Source organism: Lynx rufus, unplaced genomic scaffold (genome assembly GCF_022079265.1).
Source record: "Lynx rufus isolate CCGP_SWC_20201006 ecotype Redwood Valley unplaced genomic scaffold, mLynRuf1.p SCAF_3, whole genome shotgun sequence".
Taxonomy (NCBI): Eukaryota; Metazoa; Chordata; class Mammalia; order Carnivora; family Felidae; genus Lynx; species Lynx rufus.
Window position 1 is genome coordinate 19856993 of NW_025814845.1, and position 12201 is coordinate 19869193.

The window sequence follows — 12201 nt, forward strand, 5'->3', positions numbered from 1 at the left end:
TATCATATTTGTTTACATAGTTTTTATCTTCTGCCTTCTCCCCCAATAGAATGGAAGGTATGTAAAAAAGGAACCATATCTGTCTTCATATTGTGCTGTTCCAAGTTTCAAGAACAGTGCCTGATACAAATATCCAAATGAGTAAATGATGGACTGTCTATAGTAATTAACAGGATATCACTATCAAAGTTTTATGTAATGGATCTGCAAAAATTATAATTGTAGTATGCAAAAGATACAGATCAAATTTACAGTGATATTACACTTCAGTACAACTAAGATTAAATCAAGAATTGGTTCCGGGAAAGAGTTTATGCAAAATTAAAAACAGAATCCGATGATTAATAGACATAGAATAGCTAATGGCAAGTAATTATGCATACAAACATATATATGTAACATATATGTATGTACATATGTATGTACAAGTATAATACATACATATATGCATATATACACATATTTGATTTTTGAAAAATAATTTTTTGTGAATATAATCTAATATCATTATGGCAAAATAGTTTTCTCAGATTAACCTCAAATTTATTCACTGTTGAAGAGAAATTGACTGTTTTGTATTTCTTTCTGGAATAATATCCATTAAGGGCTAAGGTTATCACTATATGAAATTTCAGTTAATATTTTGGAAAAATTAAGTCTTCTGACAATTCATGTTATAAAATCATCATATGTTTTGTAATTAAAATTTTTTCCTATGTTTTTTTGATAGATAGTCAAACTGTCCAGAAAAATCTGACCTTCATAATGAGAATTTCTGCAGTTAACAAGACCGAGGGTAAAAAGCTGCAGTTCAAATTGTTCCAAGACATACTGACCATTTTAATGGGCAAGGAAGAAGGTACATAACTGAATCTTGTCAAGTAAACACTTTCTAAGTAGAATTTCTATAGAATTTCCAGGGAAAAATTTGATCTGTGTTTTTTCATATTATAATTTGAAAAATATTGAATGGGGGAAATCCTCCAATCAAAGTTCTCTGAAACAGTAGGGGAAAAATAAAATATTTAGAACGGAGGTACACTTTCCCAAAGAATTTTGACTTAATAGGAAGTGTAAGTTAATATTGTAAATGTATAAATACAAGCAGGAGGTGAGGATTTTATTTGCATCTTCTCTAGTTACTACTGGTCTCTGCAGTGACTCTCAAAATACGTCCCATTGCCCTCTAAGGACTCCGGAGGCCCCTTCAAAGAGTACGCAAGAGGACACCAAACTGTTTTCATGATAGCAGGCAGATGTCATTTGTCTTTGTCACTGCGTTGACATTTGCCCTGATGACACATAAACAATGAGTACGTAAGACGTCTGTTTCTCTAGCAAGGATTCAAGCAGTGGCACTACACCGTGCTAGATCACTCTCTTCTTCACTGCCACGGAAGAGAAGTATCCTGGCAGGCATTTGCACACACGCTTACACACGTGCACACTAATCAGTCACGCTTCAGAATGTTCTTTATGAAGCAATACAAAGTTCTTCTAGGAAAGCTCGGGTATTATATGTGATGAAATGGTAAGTCCAGATAAAACATTTCTGCTGCTGACCAAAGTACATTGCTTATGCAGTGACAATTGCTATGTGATGGTGTTGCAAGGCTGTACTAGTCACATTTCTTAAGGACTGCCATTTTTGGAAAATTCAGCAGGATAAGCACAACATGGCTGTCCAGCTGCGGGTCCTTGGAACCCATCGCCTCGTAAGTGGACATCACAGTGAGTGTGTGGCTTCAGGGAGAAGAACGGACAGTATTTGTTGCTGGGTAGGAAAAACTCAAGTCTTCCTGTGCGTCCCCTTTACACTCGCACTATGACCCCCACACTCACAGCACCTGCGATGCCAGACCTGCGTGGGAGTCTCTCACGCAAAGCGATTCTCTGGGACCCTAGCTGGCTGTTCTTCAATTTAACTCAATTCTGACATTACCTACCCAGAGATACCACCAGATTCCACATCGTCGGGGCTCAGTCTCACAAGACTGTTCCCCACTCCGATGCCAATGACGACCGATCGGTCCCTGGGTTACCCGCAATGCTTGTCTGACTCGGCTACAAATAGGAGGTTCCCATGACCTCCTCCCCCTTGGACTCTATGACTTACAAGAACAGCTCATAGAACTCAGGAAAACACTTACCAGTTTATTATATAATGAAGGATATGATTAAAAAAAAATACAAATAAACAGCCAGAAAGAGGTACATAGGTCAAGGTCTGGGAGGGTCTCAGGTGCAAGAGCTTCCGTCTCCATGCAGTTGGGGTGCACCACCCTCATGTTACATGATTGCATTCTCCAACCTGGAAGCTCTCCACATCTCATGCTATTGGGGATTTAGGGAAGCTTCATCACATGGGTGTGATCGGTTATTAACTCCTTTTCCAGCCCCTCCCCTTTCTCTGCAGAATGGCGGTGGGGCTGAAAATTCCAAGCTTTTACTCATGGCTTGGTCTTTCTGCTGACAGCCCCAATCCTGGAACCCACTCAGAGGTGCCCCCTTAGAACAAAGGCACTGCTATCACCCAGGAAATTCGAAGGGATTTAGGAGCTCTGTCAAAAGTCGGCGTCAGGGGCGCCTGGGTGGCGCAGTCGGTTAAGCGTCCGACTTCAGCCAGGTCACGATCTCGCGGTCCGTGAGTTCGAGCCCCGCGTTGGGCGTCGGGCTCTGGGCTGATGGCTCAGAGCCTGGAGCCTGTTTCCGATTCTGTGTCTCCCTCTCTCTCTGCCCCTCCCCCGTTCATGCTCTGTCTCTCTCTGTCCCAAAAATAAATAAACGTTGAAAAAAAAAATTAAAAAAAAAAAAAAGTCGTTATGAAAGACCAAGTGTTAGAACAGAAGAGGCTCTTAGTGCTCTAATCACATAAGTGATTCCAAGGGTCTTAGGGGCTTTGTACTGGGAACTGGGGTCAAAAACTAAATGCTATAATAAAAGATTCTCCTAGCATCTCTGTTTACAAGGATTTCAGGACCTTTGTGTCAGGAACCAGGGGGCAGAGACAATACATATAGTTCTTATTATTTCACAGTTGCCAATGATAAAACTCAATATTTGAAGCAAGAATTCATATTTTGGAAAACTTGTATTTGTCTGTCTGAATTTGAAAACTTCCCAGACTTAAAGATTTTCTGATGAGCCTCACATTGGTCTCCATGCTGAGCGTGGAACCTGGTTGGGATTCTCTCTCTCTCCCCTTCTCTCTACACCTCCCAGCCACCCAAAACAAACAAACAAACAAACAAACAAACAAACAAACAAGTAAATAAAATTAAAAAAAAATTCTGGTGAGGTCACTGGTGATATGAATTAGTTTCGTATTGTCTAATAAAATGTGTCCTATTTATTTATTTAGGAAAATGCATATAGGACAGTGTCAACATATGTTAATAACAGATGAATGATGTTGAAAATTCATGTATGGGTAAAATACACATTGTATGTTCAGAATGAACCAATGGATTCTAATGTTACATGATATGAACTTTTTGTAATGTGGTTTTAGATTCCGCATTGCAAGTGTTAAAAGCCAAACAATAGGCTCAAAATGGATTTGAGGATGCTAATTCCGTGTCACCAAGCCAAGATTTAATTACTTCATGCTCTGCCAGAAATGGAATCGTAAACCAATCACAAATCACCTGCTTAGCATTGGGTAGGCAGTGTCCCTGACAGACCCCAGCCTCCCCCAAAGGGAAGAAACTTTGCAAAAACCACGATAACCAAGTAATTTTTTTTAAACTAGTAGACCTTTCTCTATCCTGCTCCTTTCTGCCTATAAAAATCTTTGAATTTGTATAGCTCCACAAAGCTTCTTTCTATCTGTTATATTGTTTGCTACTGGATTTGAATCAAATTTTGCACAGGTAAGCTCTAAACATTTTGAATATGCCTCAGTTTACATTTGTATACAAGTGGCTTCACAAATACCGTTGGATAGTTTTGGGGCGCCTCAGTGGCTCAGGTGGTAAAACATCTGACTCTTGATTTCGGCTCAGGTCAGGATCCCAGGGTCATGGGATAGAGTTCAGTATGGAGCCTGCTCGGAATCCTCTCTCTCTCTCTCTCTCTCAAATTAAATAAATAAATAAATACGTAAATGAGTAAGTAAATAAATAAATATTGTTGGACAGTTTCAGTGGGATATCAAAGAAGAACATACATCATTATCTAAAAATACTATTAAAATATTCATCTGTTTTCAAAATACTCATGTATGTGATGTTTCATTTTCTTTATACACTTCGTCTCAGACATTTCAGTATATTGAATGCAGATGCAGATATAAGAATCCAGATTTCTTCTATTAAGTCAGAAATTAGGAAGATTTGTGAACATGTAGAGCAGTGTCACTCTTCTTACTATTTTTGCTTTGGAAAGTGTAGTCATATATCATAAAATGTGTATATATTATTTACATTAGCATCTGACGGGTTTATTATCATTTTTCATAAAGACGTGCCAATTTGAAATCATTTAAACATTTTAATTTTAAATTGCTTCCATTTCAATTCAATTACTGGTAAAATCAGTGATATGATATAAATAAATAATATGAGTATGTTATTTATATAAATATATTATTAAATGTATATAAAAATAAAAACTATATACCATGAATAAAATAAGCAAATAAAATATAAGACACATAAATAAAAGCTCTTTGGGGTCTTCAGTAATTTTTTTTTTTCGTTTATTTATTTTTGGGACAGAGAGAGACAGAGCATGAACGGGGGAGGGGCAGAGAGAGAGGGAGACACAGAATCGGAAACAGGCTCCAGGCTCTGAGCCGTCAGCCCAGAGCCTGACGCGGGGCTCGAACTCACGGACCGCGAGATCGTGACCTGGCTGAAGTCGGACGCCTAACGGACTGCGCCACCCAGGCGCCCCTGGGGGTCTTCAGTAATTTTAAGGAATGCAAACATTTCCTGAGAACAAAATGCTTCAGGAACGTGTGTCTGTAGAAGTAGTTTTATAAACGCTTTGAAGTTTGTTTTTTTTTTCTTCCAAACACAATCCTCCTTGAAATTGCAACAAGTAAGAGACCGTTTGGACCGCTCTGTTGGAAGTGAGAAAATCCTAGAGGTTAAATGACCCTCCTGCTAAATATCTAGTTCTTACTAACTCAGTAGATAGATAGCTATAATATAGATAGATATAAATATATATTTATCTATAATAGAGTTACCTATAATACAGTCATCTACATGATATATTTATCTATGTAAGTACAACTTTATATAGATATAAAATAGATAGAAAGATACTGGGTTATATGGATATATCTCTTATAGCCTTGTTTGAAAATGGTTAATGATCTGATGGTGAGGCTGGTTACATGTAAATTTCATGGATTATATGAACCCATGTATATGCTGTACTTTTCATTGCTGGATCATATTGATATTTAGAGTCACTGTGAATATGAAAAGGCAATTATTTAAACTCCACCTGCTTATAAATAGTTCAACCAAGTTGTACATACGCAAAGTAATACTGTCTGAGTACAGACAACAAATTGATGTAGGATTCACAAAATGGTATTATCAATACTAACACAACATATGTTCACTTAGTTAAATATCAGTAAACTAAAGGAATGAAGTTGGTCACACGGTTGATTGTTAAGCAATATGAAATTCTTTCTACTTTGACTTACTGTCCACATAATGTTTGTCTTCCAATGGAGTCAAATTTTGTGGGGGGATTCAGTATGTTTGATTCTAATATCCTAGATTTCTAAGTTCGTAGTCAGGTGGCAAGTTTCTCACCAGGGGATTGTAAATGTATAGTACTCTAAGCATGAATTATAAAGAATACACACAGAGGCATGCAACCCGGTGATGTCTGGTGTGGTGGTGGGTGATGCTTCTGTTGGCTCACAGAGGATTTTGCTCCACTGATACGATGGCAGGTTGGTCTAGGTCATGTTTTAACAAGTTTCATTTCTGCTAACCGTCGTGTTAGCGTTCTCTAGAGCTTTCTTCCCCGCGCCGCATTTTCCAGCAGATGTGTATGCGAGTGAGTGTGTGTGTGTATGTATAAAATGCTACTCTTTTACAGTGCTGAGTACTCAATAAGCAAGGTCACTTTTAAAAGCAGTCCCTTTAGTATTGATAGAACTGTCTCCTCTGGCTTGTCTCTCTCAAAATATTGGCTAATGGATGTCTACAGGTGATTTTTAAAATGGGAGCATTAGTCAGGGATTAGAGCATCACAGCCTCCCTTACCTGTGTGAGAAGATGCCAGTCTGATGCGTGATGGATGGCCTTGTATAATGTTATGAGCCTCTGTCTCGCTCTTTGTATGCAAGGTCTTTGGCCACGTGAGAAATAAAATCAATATACAGGACAATAAGGTTATAGCCTAGGTCTATTAGAATAACTTGTTGACCCAATAGTTTCAAATAGTCTTTATGTAACAAATGCCACAAAGCAAAACTAATAGTGTGATTTTCTAGTCTTTATTTTTTTTTAATTAAAAAAAAATTTTTTTTTTCAACGTTTATTTTATTTTTGGGACGGAGAGAGACAGAGCATGAACGGGGGAGGGGCAGAGAGAGAGGGAGACACAGAATCGGAAACAGGCTCCAGGCTCTGAGCCATCAGCCCAGAGCCTGACTCGGGGCTCGAACTCCCGGACTGCGAGATCGTGACCTGGCTGAAGTCGGAAGCTTAACCGACTGCGCCACCCAGGCGCCCCCTGATTTTCTAGTCTTTAAAATGGCAGTCAGGTAGCTGGTAAAACTGTGGGGCTTAAGGTTGTAACAGGAAGAGGCTCAGCGAGGTCACTCTTTAGAAGAGCCATTTAAGGAGATGTCTCCTAAATGGGGGTGTTACCGGTTGAATTTTGCCCCCCCCCAAAATATACAGTAAAGTATATTTAGGTACCACCAGTACCTGAATGTGACCTTATTTGGAAATGAGTTCATTTCAGATATAATTAGTAAAGTTAAGATGACTGGAGTGGGGTAGCTCCTAATCCAGTATGACTAGTGTCCTTATAAGTGAGGAAGGTTCCATGCAAAGTCACAGACACACACACAGGAGGAAGATGACGCGGAGACACGGGGAGAAGTCACGTGAGGACAGAGGCAAGGATTGGAGTGATGTGTCTACAAGTCAAGGAACACCACTGGTTGCCAGCCGTCACTGAGGCAGGAGAGCGGGTGGCATGCCACAGATTTGCCCTCAGAACCTTCAGAAGGAATCGACCCTACTGACACCTGCATTTCTCACTTCTAGCCTCCAGCGCTCCGACGGAATAAATTTCTGTTGTTTTAGGCTACCCAGTGTGTGGAATTTTGTCACGACAGCCCCATGAAATTAATACATGGGGATACCAAGATGGCGGTTGGGCAAAACAGACATGGGGTTTGCAACATTTTAAAACCATCGTTGGTTAAGTTACGATTTCAGTAGAATGTTTTTTTGTGGACAGAAGCAGAGAGAATCATATGGAGACTCTTTCAACGAGCTCACAGGAGAATCTGGATTGAAATTCTGAAGTATTGGGGCGTGTGGGCGGTTTGGTTAAGCGCCGACTTTTGATTTGGGCTCAGATCATGATTTCACAGGTTAGGGAGACTGACGCCCTCATCAATCTCCACGGAGTCTGCTTGAGATTCTCTCTCTCTCTCTCTCTCTCTGTCCCTCCTAGGCTCTCTCGCACACTCTCTGTCTATCAAAATAAATAAACTTAAAAAATTCCCCAGTATTAACCCTTTCCCACTTTTCTTTACATATATTAGCATAACATTACATATAAAATGTGATGCAAATAGGCCACAGAGAACCTAAAGTCACTGGCAAATTCATTAAGTGATAGAATAGTCTCCTAGACTGGGGGAAGAAGTGCATGCTGAGAAAAAGAGCCAAAATCAACTTTGAACGCATGGACTTTTACAACCTGGGCCACAACAACTGTGACGTTAGTATTCTATTATTCAAAGTGATACGTAATGAGAAATGTATTTATTTTTTCATAGGAATGGGTAATCTCCCATATGCATTCTCCACAAGGTCATCAGCCAGCACTGTGGCCAAGCTGGGGAGAGAGTCTCTTCTCCTAGAAGAGATTTTTGCCTTCACTCATTAAACCAGTCATTTTCTGACTGGTGCATGCATGAAAGGGCACGTCTTTGAAGGAATGGGGAAAACTGAAAACATTCAGAAACCAGAAGTCTATTTCCACTGGAAACTACCCGAGAAGCTGCAAAAGTAAAACATTACATTTAAGCTGAGGCAAATCTTTGATTTTGTCATTGGTACGGTGCTTGACTTACAGAAGTTGTTTAAACGAATAAATGAATTGGTTTTTTTCACATTTAATTGATATATTCTTAATTAAATAAGGCTGTATTATTTTTACTGTTTTGTGTTTTAATTTTTCTAATGTTATCTGAAATGATGGTGTTTATTATGAATAATTAAGTCACCAGTGCTTCTCGGGCAGCCTGGGTGGCTCAGTTGGTTAAGTTTCTGACTCGGGCTCAGGTCGTGATCTCACAGTCCACAAGTTCTAGCCTCATGTAGGTTTGTAACCTTGTGTGGGGCTCTGTGCTGACAGCTCAGAGCCTGAAGCCTGTTTCAGGTTCTGTGTCTCCCTCTCTCTCTGCTCCTCCCCTACTCTGTCTCTCTCTCTCTCTCTCTCAAACGTAAATACACATTTTTTAAAAAATCACCAGTGTTTCTCTCTATTCTCTGCAGCAGGGTTGACTTTTTGTTTAATTTTATTTTCAGTACTTTTATGAAAACAATTTCATAATTTTCTAAGAAGACAGTATGGAAATGACTTTTTAATACATATATATCCTGCAGAAAATACAGGCATCCCATTTTTAAGGATTTCACATTCTAAATATTAGAAAACACGCTGTAATAAAACTTTTAACTGTAGATGGAGAGACACCTTGGAGATCAATCAGTCCATTCCCTTCCCATCTTATTAGACATGTGAACAGACTGAGTGGCAAAAGCAAAGCATGTAAACTATCGATCGATTATCTACCATGTAAGGAGGCTGGGGGCTGGGACCTTTATTCATATGATTCCAACTGATCCTTAATACAAGAGTCATTATCTGCAATTTACAAATGTGTGAACTGAAATTCAGAGAAGTTAAGGGACATATCAGGGGTATGCGGGAAACAGTGGCAAATTAAAACTGAAGTTTCCTGTTTCTCCATACTGTGATCATTAAAAAAATAAAAATTGAGAAGTAAAATAAAATGTTCAAAGAACAACTTTTTTTTTTTTACTTTTCTTCCATCTAGATGCCCCCTTGTTGATATTTAAATAATTGTAAGCATTTCAATTATTTTAGTTTTTGCTTTCTGCCTTTCCTTTTTACCAATGTACTATCATTTATGTATCTGCATGTCTAAAATATTCATTCTATTTGCAATGTACTCTTATGTAACTAGGTATTTCATATATGTACTACTTTGTTTCCATATTGCATTTCTTGATAATTGAGATTATCATGTCAAAAATATAAACATACTTTTGGTTCATATTATTTCCAAAATGAAATATGGAAAATTTACCAAACTATGAGTTCCGAACTCATTTTGCTAAAATATTAAAGAACCTCTGGTAGTGAGAGTTAATATACATGTATCCCTAATTTATAAGTGTGATATTATATTTCTTAATTCTGTTCTTGATTATTTATTGAATTCTTTATAAATTGCATTGTGCCCAGTTAATTTTTTCTCTGCGTATTTTATTTTTTTACCTGTTGGGCACTTAAAGTTTTCCTAAACAATGTATATGGGCCAGTTGTGGTATAATTATTTTTTGTTATTTAACACATTAATGTAATTCTCACAATTACCTTATAAGAGAGGCATTATTTTCTATATAGTTATATCCCAAATTGAGATGTGATGTCATAGTCAACATTTGAGTGCAACACTGTGTGATTACCAAATCTTTTTGTATTCTTTATTCTAAAAGCCTTCTTCTTCATCAATGTTTGTAAATCAAATATCTAGCCTGGCCTTGAAGCTCCCAGAAATCCCTCGGAAATTTATATACACAGTTATTGATGTTCCACATAGTCACTGAGGATATTAATAAATCTTTTAGCTTCTCTGAAACAGAAACATCAGTAGTAATTTTGGATTGTAATTTTGTGATCATATCAGTCCTATTTTTTTCATTAAGGATGATTTTTAAAGTTAATGTTAAGTTATTGTCTGAGGTGAAAAAAATGCACTGTGTTCCTGACATATGAACTAGCAGCAGTGAATCTACCACATATTTGTAACTGACAGTGCCTATGGCTCCATTAGGTCTGATTCATCAGTCATGTCATCTTCTGAAAGTACTAGAAATAGCAGCAAAGCTGGAGTGCCTTTTGAGATGTCCTTTCATACTTCCATAAGGTTATTGTACATCCATTAATACAGATGACAAAAGAAATGTCATCTGAGTTGAATGAATGGATGCCAAGACGCTAAAAGCCCCATCGTCTCAGGTGAAGGGGCAAATGTGCAGCCTTGGGAGATGGAAATTTCCAGTTCTCTATCTTATGTAGTCACACATGTTGCACATTGTCCTTACAGATTTGTGAGAAAGAGGATTGTCAACCAGCAAACAACGAGAGAGGTATATCCAGACCTTGAAGTTAGCCCACATTAGTCTTCATCTGTTTCCAGCCGATGGTCTCTGTTTTGTACCGAATGTCAGTGGCCTAGAAGTGTGAAGCTACAATGGGCTCCCAGGCCGAGATAAGCCCCAAATAAGGTCCTGCTTATAAGAAGGTAAGAAAGATGTCAGAATTCTGAATGTGACATTACTGCACAGCTGATAGCATGGAAATGGTGAGCTGGTTAGGGATCACATTTGGTCAAACCAACTCTGGTAGAACAAGAATAAGAATGGAAACGAGAAAAAGTGGGGTATTTGATGTCAAAGAACCTAATAAATAATCTCTAAAGCATTTGTAAATGGAAATACATGAAATAAATACAAGTGTTGAACAAGACATACATTGTATATTTGTAAATTTTATTTCGTAGAGAACATGAACCAGAAGCCCCTGAGCTAAGGGAAGTCTTTGAAAACCAAAGGTCTCTGCTACTAGATCAGTTTTCCTCTAGGCTAGTTCATGGCTCATCTTTGGAACTATTTGAAAATTAAAAATTCAAAGCTCTCAACAGAACTAATGAATTTGAATTATTAGTGATGGAATCTGAAAATCTTGATTTGAAGCAAGTTCACAGTTGATTTGTACTGAGATCCATTGGGATTGACCAATCACTGGATGGATGATCGCAAGCTCTACCTGCTTAGTCATTTCCTCCTGCTTCTACCTTCTCTCTCTGCCCTAGAACTCACCTTTCCCTCATTCCGCAGTGTTCATAACAGCAGAAGTTGATGTATCCTCCTACAGGTAACTAGAAGTTCCAGAGATTGGGAAACAAAGTTGAGTCATTTGATGAGACGTGTACATGAATAGGAAGAAGGCAATTTATCTTAGAAAAGAAAATATTGTCTTTAAAAGGTTGTATATGGTTTATATCTTCACAGTATGATCATAGAACATGAAAATTAAGAGATAAGATGTTGTCAAGTAGCTTTAGTAGGGAATGAGTTAATTACAGTCTCTGAATAAAATGGAAGTAAAATTTCCCCTGGTAATTCTGGAGTCAAAAAAGATAAACAGAGATGAGGTAAAATAGAAGAAGTCTAAGAGGTATGAATTTTATTAAGTTGGGATCCACAAACAAGGATTGCAAGTAATTTGTAAACAAAAATCTCCTCCTGATGGATAGGGTTCAAGTTTGTCCTTTGAACAAAGTCTAGCAACATCCAGTGGCATCACTAAATCTTCTCTCAGTGTTGCTCTTCTAAAACCTTCAACTTCAGTTTTCAAGCTAGCTTTAGGAAAAAATTTCAGGGATGCCTGAGTGGCTCAGTCAATTAAGCATCTGACCTTTGACCCTGGCTCAGGTCATGATCTTCTGGTCATGTGACCAAGCCCCAAGCCCTGCTTAGAATTCTCCCTCTGCCCCTCTCCTGCTTGTGCTCATGTGCTCTAAATAAATAAATGAATAAATAAATAAATAAACTTTAAAACATAAAAGAATTTCATAGTTTCTGTCTACATTCTGAAAACAAAATGTAAAATAATATTTTATAGAAATACAGAATACTGCTTTCAGTTTCAATTGAGACTGTTGATAAA